Raw genomic sequence first — 12,311 nt, forward strand, 5'->3', positions numbered from 1 at the left:
AGTGATAATTAACTTTTCTTTAATAGCATATACAATTTATAAGTAGATCTACTAATATTAGAATTAATAATAATATGCACATACTATTAAACTGTTTTCAAAGTTCACGACTTTAAAATACAACACCTAGTTAAAGTTAAAATAACTAATAATGATAAACATCTATGAGCACACATAATTTACTAAACAATAAATTAAGTTTTCAGAATAAAGAACTAAGACAATTTTACGCGTTTACTAATCGTTTTAAAATGTTTAGTCTAATTGTAAACTATCATAGTTTTAATATTGTAAATTATTATGTCATCATAGTTATATTTTAAAATTGTTATATATATATTTGCACTTAGTATTTTATCATATATTATGTATAAATGTATAATTTATTTAATATATTGTACGCTGTACACTATAATTACTAAAATCCTACTCAATAAAAAATTAATACTAAATAGAGTTATATTGTCAGAAAAGTATAATCACTCACGGGCATTTAATGTTATTATTTTGTACGAAGATCTAAACAAATTAATAATACTTTTATAGGTACCTACTTATCACGTTTTTTAAAATGCATTTCTAATTTTAAGCATGATGATATATTTAATGGAACGCGTTGTGTAGCAAATAAAACGTAATCCTTTTACGATAATAACAAACATAGACTATATTATAGACTACTGTCTACAATAAAAGCACATATTGCATAATATGTATAAAACGAGTTTACTGGATATATGAAGAAAGACCTAGTCATATTTTCGTATTTATTCTAAATATTAGAACGCCACACCGTGGTTTGTTATCTTTATCTTCTCACACGTGTAACACGCAAAACATGTTCACTGCATACAGCAGCACTGATTGGACATCGGTAATAAATTATTGGAAATTTTTTTTAGAATTAAATTATTTTTTTTTACAAATGTAAAAACTTAAACAATATTTTTAAAAAGTCCTAATTAAATTGTTTTACGTACTAAACCATATTTTTATCTTATAACCTGTGCAATACATTTTCCCAAAATTTCCGAATTTTAAATTATATTAATAAAAACTATAAAATTTCTCCAGAAATGTTATTTTATTTATACGACTATATTTCATTTATTCATTTAGCGTTTAGTAAAAATCTAAAATGGCAGAAAGGCACAAGAGTCAAATTATCATTAGTTTTACAAAGTTCTTTTTTGAATGCTATGATTGATAATATTTCTAGAATAAATTTAAAAGTATCGTAATCCTAAAGCTACATAAAATTCTTTAATTTCTTTTTAAATTTTACAAAATTATAATCTTCAATCATATAAAGAGAAGAATTGCGTTTACAAAATTATTTCTAAGAGCTGTAATGTAAGCTGTATAGTAATTACCATAAGTACATATACATATTATATAATATGAATAATAAACTGTATTATATTTAGTTAAAATTAAGAACCTTTTGTTCTTATTTGAAAAAAATATTAAACCACATTTCACAAAACATATTAATTGCTCTCGATGATAATAATATTTAAATATTTGCATACGATATCATGCACATTTAGGTCATATGAAACCTTACATTATGGTTTATTTATATATACTATTATAGTCTATAGTCTATATATTTCGACCAAGTAATATAAAATACAATAATATGTTATTGGACTAGAATCATTCATATTTATTCATAATAATTCTCAATTTATAACAAAAAGTCATCATAGACAAAATTATTAATTATGAAATGTATTATTAATACTATTTTCGGTTATTATCCATTATTACTATGTGTATCGAATTAAGTAAAAAAGTTTAAATACTTTCTTATATAGACATACAGTACACATAAGCGTATAACAATCAATAAAGTATGTGTATCATTCGATACCTTTAGGTTTAAGATAGCTGTCGATGATTGATACAATACTATTAACTATTAAGTATCCATAACTATATAGTACATACTATATAGGTTATATAGTATGCATCATATGCATACTATAATATTTAATAATAACATTAACAACACAAGTCATTGAAAAGAATGTGTCACCCACCAATCCATCATATACAACAATATTTTAGATTAAAAAAGTCAAAATAATTCACGTACCTATCGTCAAAAGTAACGTAAAATTTAAAACCAATATAATTAATGAACTGACTTGTGCGTATAAATAAATATAGGTTAGGTCATTAGCCCTATTATTGTTTTCGAATGAATTGTCTTCAATATACATAATATAATTCTTCAATAAATTAGCCTTAATGTTATAGAGTTCAATAAACTTAACAGAAAATCGATGTACCTTGATGAAATTATTCAAAATCGATTCGTCGGCTATTGATGCATCTGTCCAAAACTCGAGTACGGCGTACACTCGTGGCGCATATAATATAGTAATTATATTTTTGAGCGTATTTCAACGTGTAAGCGACAATATTATAATTAATATGGTGTTGAATATCTCGGTTCGTTTTGATCGCACACTACTGCGCGCATAGGTAAACGTTTAAAAAAAAAAAATACCTATTTAAGAAGGACTTGTGTCGACGAGAACGAAACTATTCGGTTGAAGAAATGACAAAAAACTAGAAAAAAAAACTCGAAAACTCGGCGATAATAAAAATATTCGTCTGGACGAGAGCCGAGATTGCGCGAAATATACGCACCGGCGAACGTGCGTTACGACAAGCCGTTCAGTTCAGACTGAAACACGGTCTAAACAGCGAGCAGTAGGTAGGTATATACCGCTCAGCCGGTCACCCGCCAAGAACCGGCGCCGCGCGTTACCACGGTAACGCATCTCATGACAATTTATTAGCGTCATTCGCTCAGTCGTCGGTCCGACGCACCTGAGACGGAGATTGAGCGCAACGCGTCAAAACACGATTTATGCGATACGCGACGAAAACATGTTGATTGTTGACCGATGTTAAACGGTGTGCATGTCGCGATGGATTCTTTATATTAATAATTGATTAAACGTTTTTATTTTTTATTTTGTCCACACGTTTTAATTTAATAATAATTATTTGTGGGAACTACATTATTGATAAACACACAATATATATATATATACCCGCAGTGTACATCTACACGTCTCGTATCTATCACTATCGTGAACGATAGGTTTTTTCATCAATTGTACACCCATTTCGCATGCTCGTGGATACGTGTTTTTGAAAATTACGAGGTCAGTTCGTTTCTTCTGAGCCCGCTCGTACTCTGCAGTCTTACATAATTATATAGAAACTAATAACTATAGTATACTCGTAATAGCACCTACCTACGTGTTGTTTTTTTTTTTTTTTTTGAGAATAATTATGCGGATCTGGACAAATCCTTAAATCACGTGTTGATCGACGAGCGCATTAGGGTTAAAGAAATTATCATTCAAAAATAGTGAACTAATAGTATTAATTCAATCATCGGGTGTTTAGGTGGTAATAAATACAAATTTTTAACTTTATATTATTTATAAATTATAATACAATTAATAAAATCGTTGCGCAAAAAGTTTGAATAGTAATAATAAAACTTATTAATGGTATTATTTGATTTTACTTTTATTTACTTGTTATGATTAGGTACTGTGATTACTATTTGTTATGATAAGACATATAATTTAGTGTTAGTACTTAGACTTGAAATTATTATTCAAGGTTCCTCAAATTATATTCTAACTTTATATTTATTAAACTTTAAAACTCTTTACCTACCCACATTTTTTATGAGTACTTAAAATTTTAAAAACTATACAACTGCTTGAATTAACCGAGCTTCGCTCAGTATTGTTTTTTCAATACGATGCTTTGTCATTGCTTTCAAATTTATAGTATAATAATATATACAACACTACACTATCTTGCTCCAAGGTGAACAAAACACATATTCTCAGTATATTGTCAGTATTTTTTTTTACAATATGACTTTTAACTTCTTATAATTAAAAATAAATATATTTCGTTATAATCAATTTAATGTTAGTTTAATTTGTAATAATAAATACTTCTAAGTAGTTTGTTACTGTATTAATATTATGGTACGGGGTAAATAATACAGTTTAAGGTCAAAAAGAAGTATATAGGTAATTAACTAAATGTACGCAGACATGTTATACGATGTTAAGTGTTCATTCATAATGCAGACGTCACAAAATCAGAAAACGTACTATAATTATTGATGACATGTGTCCATGGATCCATTTAACAGTGGTGGGGTCGGTGGATAGGAAAAACACATTTTTGATTACTGATTAATAATATGAATGATTTAAGAATCTCAATTTTTTTTATATTTCTTTAAATAAACATACTAAAATAAAATGTTGAAGGATTAAATTCAATGATCCTTGACCGCTCAAAATTGCGATTATAAATTTAAAAAACCGGGGAATTTACTGTGCTTTGTTGATATATATAGTATATACAATATACATATTATGAATTGTAAGTTTCAAGTGTATTTACTTTGGCATTGAGTTACCTTAGTCACTGTAATGGATTTATTAAATTTAAACTTAATGATTAATTGTTGCATATATTCAAAAAATGATTTTGAATAAATGTGCTATTAATAGATTATAGCGAGTATTATAGTAAATTGTGAAGAAGTGAGTTGGAACCTGTCTCCCTATCATCATTATGACTAAGCCAAATTTATAAAAAATGTAAACCCTCACCGAGAGTACCAAACTATATTGTGTTTTGTGTATTTAAATAAACGATGCTACATAAGGGGAAGTAATGCTTGCCCAGTTTAAGTTTATACAGCAGGTTAAAATATTTTTTTAAAAAGTGATGACTTAGCATTTCGCTTTTTTTAAATTTGTATTTAAAAAACTCTACAATCTATACATGTATGATACAATAAGCAAAAAAAAAATAGATAATTTGAAATTGACAGGCTAGGTAAACAGGTTTACAAAGGGTTATCTAGTATCTAGTATTTAATTATTTATTTATTTTAAGACTTTTTTTTTAAATTGGTAGGTTACATATATGTTTGTCTAAAATATAGCTTACATATTATAAGTCAATTCTGACGTGCTGTAAAATAGTGAACAAATATTTCCGTGGTATAAATAACTAAAAATTGGTTTAGTTATTTTAATATTTTATTAATATATAATAATATAAGCAATGAGAGTCCAGAGTTTTTTTTTTTTGGAAATTATATGGATTTTATTTTAATCATATATTTTATTATTTTTGCAGAGTATATTATAGAAGTTAAAATATGAAGGAATTATGATTCTTTTTCTCATGTAGCAATTTTCATGAGAATAGCAATGATATAATTACTAATTTATAATAAAATCCCATAATTTAATAACAATTTAAATTCTGAAATATCTTAATGTTTTTTTCAATAGGAATTAACCTAGTTTTATTTTAGTATATTATACACCAAGTCACCAATCATCAATTTCATATTCGTTTTTAACATGTCTCTGCACTATTGTATTGATACGTCAGAAATACTTACTTACCTGAAATTGTATTAATTAATAAGCTTTGGATTGAGGATTTGAGTGAGATCCAAGGCGATCAATGAGCTTCTTACATAAAAAATTGTTGCTTATTTCTGAAAAGTTTTTAGACGAAATTAAGTGTTAAAGGTGTAATTAGTGATTATAATAATATATGACACGGAGTTTGTTATTTCTCAGGGTAATATTTTGAAATATTTGCATTGTTTTCAGATTTGAGATGATATATTCACATAACTGAAGTGTCCAATCATGGTAAATACAATTATTAAATTTTGTATAAAATAATTGTACACTGTAATACTAAAAACATCATTCTGCTATTATGCAACCGTGTTAATATTTCATATTTTAAATCATAAAAAAAATATATTTAGTATTTATTTCAAGATCAGAATTATTCCCAATAAAGGAGTGTTGTTCAACAGTATCAAGAAAAATATATTTAAATTTATTAATTACATATAAATCAAGATACAAGAGTCTTTTAATATAGGAAGTAATTAATAAGCAATATACCTATAGGTGTTCATATATTTACATACTTTTGCAGCCTAAATAAATATTTTTAAAGAAGCAGCAACTTATAATATTGCAGCTTATTAGTATAATATTATTATTTTTTATTTTTTCATATTCTTGTGAACGTTTTTATTATTATTTAGATAATATTTAAAGATTATGTCTAAAGACAATTTACTATTTTTATTAAACAATAGTACCTATGAGGCTATGAACAATTCTTTTGAATTTAAGTATTTAAACTTTGTATCAACAATTTAATTGAAATACCATCGTTTATATGTTTTAGATTTGTCATTGTTCTCATTTAGATCTAAAAATAACGATCAAACATAAAAGTTGAAATAATAAAATAGTGAAATTTACTAACGAATATTTGATACGAGTGAATGAAGGTTAGGATCGTAAAATATAAGATTTTACTCATTGTCAATGATAACAGCAAATAATCAAATTAAAAATTATACTTTATTAAATCAAGTCAAACCACTTTTACTGTAATTACAAATATTAATAATATTCGTGTGTAGCCATTAGTTTAGTTTTTTCATTTAATTTAATTTATATTATATGCATTTCATCTGACCTTATAATATGTTGGAATGATTCAGAACATCAACAATTATCCGTCCAACCGGTTTTCTCAAATAATAATGTATTTTCTATTAAAGTACTAAATAAAAAAGATAATGTTCTATATTTATTTGGTTTGTTTATAATAATAATGTATCTATGTATGTCTGTAGGTACACTAACATTGGGTCAAGGGGATACTGAACTGATTTCCTTCAAAATGTAGTGCAAAAGAATAATATTTCGGCATTATAAGCCTCAATATATCGGTACATAATTATAGAATAAATTGTGATAGGTTATGTTAGGTATCTACTTATTTTAATATCTATACTTGCCTAAATACTATTTTTTTTTCAATAATTCTATGTGCAAGATTTAAATGTTGATTTCATAATTTATTTATTTAATGAGTACATGTTTTAACATATAATGTATAATTATTTACTTGTTTGTATAATGTTTTATAAACAAACACTGTGGATTTTCTTATATAATCGATCACTTTTTATGAAAGTTAAATCACACAATTTAATCGCTTAAAATGGTTTTTTTCATAGTATTTTACATTAAATTTAATAATGATTTATTTTACTTGGAGTGGAACAATAACGATTAATTACGAATTCGTACTTTGAAAACGTGTTTGATAAAAATATTATAAGAATGTTAGTTTGAGAATTATATGTAGGTACTCAGTTTAATGAGAGAACGCTTTTTTGGCACTGATTCTGGGCATCCTCAGGTGACCGCACCCTACCAATGTGGAAGCTGTCTTGATCAGTGGTGTAATTTGGTCACGTTTTAAAAGGTATGAAATGTTTTTACATTTTACCTATAACTCCCCCCCCCCAAAAAAAAAAAATGTATTTATCATAAACATCTCCTCGGAGTGCAATAAATGTATGTACGCATGTGACATGGAAACCAATAATTACAAAATATTCAATAATATATTATAATAATATCAATAAATAAATGTAGTTTACCAATCTTTTTTTTTACGACATCCAAATCCCCCCCATAATTACACCATTGGTCTTGATGGTTGAGCATAGGCAAAACATTGCACAGAAGAACCGATTTTCGTCGAGTCGCGACGGGTTCTCTCGCTGAAAAGTTTACTCATTACTCATTAGTCATTACTCAACGGTAAATTTACAAGACAATTTAACTGAAAAATATTTAAGTATACTTAAATAAATCATATTTTTTTAGTATACTCTAATTACATCCACGGAAGTGGGTACTTGAGATATAATTTTTAATATGCCATTTAACCTTCTATTTGACAATAGGAGGTCATTTAAACTTGAAAATATGAGACTGTTTAATTATTCGGTATTTTTCTGTGTTTTGATACTTATCTTTACCGTTTTGTGCTAAAATGTTGTAGTATAAAATTAAAACTATTAATTAAATAAATAGTAAATAGTTTTTTATTCAAAATATATTTACAGGATTATTTACCCATACTAACAAAGTCTTCAGTAGCTATTTTATCATATTTTTTTTTTAAGAATTATAACAATTTTTGTCTAACCCGATTATCAACTACTTCATTCCTTTTTATAGTTAATTTAGTTTTATAACTCAAGTTTATTATCATTTGCACTTTAATTTAAAAAGCATTATTTTAGTGTTTATAAATATTTCATTTGTGTTGTTATTTTAATTTTATGGACAATGGACAATGGTTTGGAAAAAATTTTAATTAACATGACAAAAATGAGAAGAATCTAAAAGAAAATTACATTTTTTATGACCATTAATAAATTTACGATTATATTAAAGACATGAAATGGCGCAAATTTTCATTTCTCTTTCGACATGCGTGATTATACGCACAATTGCAAAATATACTTATAGAGGTATAATATATTTAAATTTATTAATGCAACAAAAATTCTTTTTAAACATTTTTTTTTTATATAAATGGCACCATCCATAGATTTATATTCTTAAAACTAAACATTTTTATAAACCCCAAAAAAATTCTAATCATTTTCACTCTTGTGTACAAACTATATACGCATTGGGCATAGTCCTCTCACAAATGTCAAATCTGTATAGTGTTTGAACTAATAAAACTATACAAAGTGTATCACAATGATCTGACACATTCAAATGTAAATTTAATGTAAGTTTGTTATATATCTATGATAGTATGATACACTATATATATTTCGAATATTCCCATTTTATAGAAACCTACTTGTTAAAAAATACTTTTTAAATATATTTTATATTTTGAATATTTATTCAAATATTTTTACTATTTTTAACTATTTTTTCTTTTAATAACACTGATAATTATAGACAATTACTTTTTTACTTAAAAGTAGCAACAATTTTGTATATTAAGCAAACTTCTCATTTGTTATAATATGTTATATTAAAATACAGTGAAATAAAATATAAATTACCTTTGTATATTATGTTTCTGTGTGTACATAAATATTGTTATATTTTGAAATAAAGCTTAACTCTAAACATTAATATAATTTAAAAAATAAAAGAAGCTGCGGGTACCCTTAGATAAACATGAGATGAATTTTAAATAAAAATAAAAAGAGTGTTATTGCTGTTATGATACAAAATTAAAATTTTTAATAATTTAAAATTATAAGAAATAATAATTTTAATCATTATTATAATTCATAATAGATCTTTACATATTTTACCGGAGTTCCACTAGATACAACTTTGCAATGGCCAATGAACATTAAGATCACTGTATTACTTACAACATGTAAAACCTATTTTATTATATTTGTATCAATATTATTGAACAATAAGATCATTTTGGGTAATTGGTCTCAATACAATAGTTCACAGATCTATAAAATATTGTATTGTTTAATTTTTCCTATAAAAATGACATAACTAAGACAGTTTCACCACCAGTACTCAGTAGATATTTAATACATAACACTCATATTATATATGATGAAGATTTGGATATGATTTTTTTGAATTTTAACTCTGATTGCTCATTATATAGTCATTAATGTCTATTGACGCCCGCATTGATATTCACTAATGAGCTAAAATCAATATAGTTACATAATAATAATAATAATAATAATAATAACTAGAATTTAATAAATTTCAAAGTTATACATTATGAAGTATTTTATATAGAGCATATTATATATATTTACCTAATATTTATTTTATATGTTTAAGGTTTAATGTTTGTATCACCATATTAATACAATTTACATTAAATAAAATCTCATCATATAAAAAAATATTAACACTGGAATTGTAGTTCCGGTGGCGTTAAGAGAAAAACGAAGTTTAGGATATGTATTTTACTTTGGTTAATTTTTCTAAATGTTATGTATTTTATGTTTAAAAACAACTTCTAAAAACCTTGATATCTTGTGTCTATTCGTATTAAGCAACAAATACACCAAATTAAAGAATATAAATGTCGGTTTTTATTAACTTATAAACAGACTAGGCTGCGTTTTTGGATTAATTTATTAAGACAATGCTACCTATATTTTAATGATATCCTAAAATCCACAAGGTTAATATTCAGTTATCTCCACATCTCATTTAAAATTAATATGCCTATCGACCATCAACCAACTTATTTAGTACTAGGTAGCCTTAATAAAGTAATCAAGAGTTAATATATAAATACAACTTAATGTTAAGTGTTTGATATTATTTACGTAAATAAATTTTATGTCAGGTTTTATAACCATCGATCACTGTACCTAAAACCTGTAGTATATGAAAAGAAAAATAATAATTGTTCAAAACTTTGAATTTCTATTAAGTTTAAGCTGTAGATTTAGTATTTTCATATTTACTTTTTAGATATAATTTCATCATAGTGCAATTTTACATCAGTAAAAAATAATTAAATAATAATTAAATTCATTTCAATAATGAAATAATAAAAAAGAAAAAACTAGGTATAAATAACGACTAAAAATAATACTCGAGTACACGACAACTGTAAACATAACATATTCAAAATATTCAAAATATACAAATATTATAATATATACAACATATACAAATATTTGAATTTCTTTCTAGAAAAATATATCATAAAATATAATACATATAATCGAATATAATTTCTTAATAAAACAACATTTTCGTTAACAATATCGGTTTCTGCAACAAAAAAATTGCTCCCGTTTTACCTTTATTTGCAAAAAAACACAATTTGATTATGCTAAATACATGAAATATATAGGTGTTGTTTTTTAACGATAATTTTTTTTCCCAATTTTACAAGCTTATAGAACTGTCAACAAAATTAAATTGTTAGGTTTGTTAAGAATTGTTTCATATTATGACATTGGTTCACAAAATACACTATTTAAAAATATTAATTTATAAAAACTACATAATGCTTAAAAAATATATTTAGTATATACATTACATATAATACGTATTTTATATAATTATAAATACCTAGTTACTATATTATATAGCTTATAATTTATATGATATCAATCTTGGACATTGTATGTTTTTATTTTATACATATTGGAAAAATATAAACATTCATTAGGTATGTCATGAACTAATATTTTAAAATAGTTTATTGGAAAATTGTTAAAAGATCAACATCCATATTTTATGGAGAGTAATTATGTTTTATTTTTTCATCTAAAAAAGTTAATCATAGTGCAATCATGCTATATTTTAGACTTAAAAGTAACTGTGTTAGAGTCCGTACACCAGAGTCTCAATGCTGAGTTTTTTTTATAGAAGCCTTCAGGATAATACTCTAATATTTTTAACTTTGTTAAGTGATATGTTATAATCGAGAAAATTGAAGAATGGTCAAGAAAAAAAGTATTTTAAGAATTTATCGGCGTATATTTATTTTATATTATTATGGACTCATTTGTATCTTTACTTGTTTACTTGTAATTTTAACTAAAAGAACACATGAGCCACAAGGTACCAAACCTATAGTTAATGTGCAATAAAACTTCTTTTAAGGGACACCTCTAAGTAGTAGATGTCTCCAATTACTTTACAACATTTTAGTGAATAAGTGTTCAATATTTAGAGGTATTTTTTTTAAATTTATCTTCACTCTTATTAAAAATTGAATAAATAAATCAATTAACTTATAAATAACATTTTTTTTCGTGTGTGTCCAATGTTAGATGAACCCCAGACTTCCGAGACTTAGATCCAGCACCACGACTACTAACTATACCTATCTACTTGATTCAATGTCAACAAATTATTACTCATACTGTTATGCACATAAAATTATTATAAATTATGTTATTATGCTAATGACTAATCATTATATATATATTATATTATATAATTTAAATTACGTTTGGATATTTTTACAAAAGTTCTTTAATTATTTTTAATATGATATAAATCATCATGTTTATTAAATATTATATCTATCTTAACCAAGTTAGGTATGAATAAATAAAAATATATTTAAAGATTATATAAGTAAATATAAATTATAATAAATTAATATAATATGCGTGTACCATACCTGATGTCGATTTTTAATATTTCAATAATGTATTAAATAATTATATAGGTATATAGGTAATCTAAACAACTTTAAACCGACTTTTATACACACCATAAAACTATCAAAAAAAATATCGGTAGAAAAAAGAAATATTAATAGACAATATAACAATTTTTTTCTAACAAACGAAGTGTGAAATATTTAATTCACGCACGGTAGGCCACTCACTAACTGTCTAAATATAA

General features: G+C 24.9%; 1 protein-coding gene across 2 annotated transcripts in view; it reads right to left on the reverse strand.

Moving 5' to 3' along the window:
• LOC114126095 (ATP-binding cassette subfamily G member 4) overlaps positions 1 to 12,311 on the reverse strand; it is a 35,506-nt gene extending 23,195 nt beyond the window's left edge. Inside the window, exon 1 of one of the 2 annotated variants that reach the window (XM_050208857.1) lies at positions 12,085 to 12,311. The gene's annotated coding sequence lies outside the window, so the exon portion shown is untranslated. Of the gene's footprint in view, positions 1 to 2,297; positions 2,711 to 12,084 lie in introns of those variants that run through there. The other variant, XM_050208428.1, reaches the window with a different exon arrangement.

This window comes from Aphis gossypii, chromosome 1 (genome assembly GCF_020184175.1).
Source record: "Aphis gossypii isolate Hap1 chromosome 1, ASM2018417v2, whole genome shotgun sequence".
In the NCBI taxonomy this organism is placed as follows: Eukaryota; Metazoa; Arthropoda; class Insecta; order Hemiptera; family Aphididae; genus Aphis; species Aphis gossypii.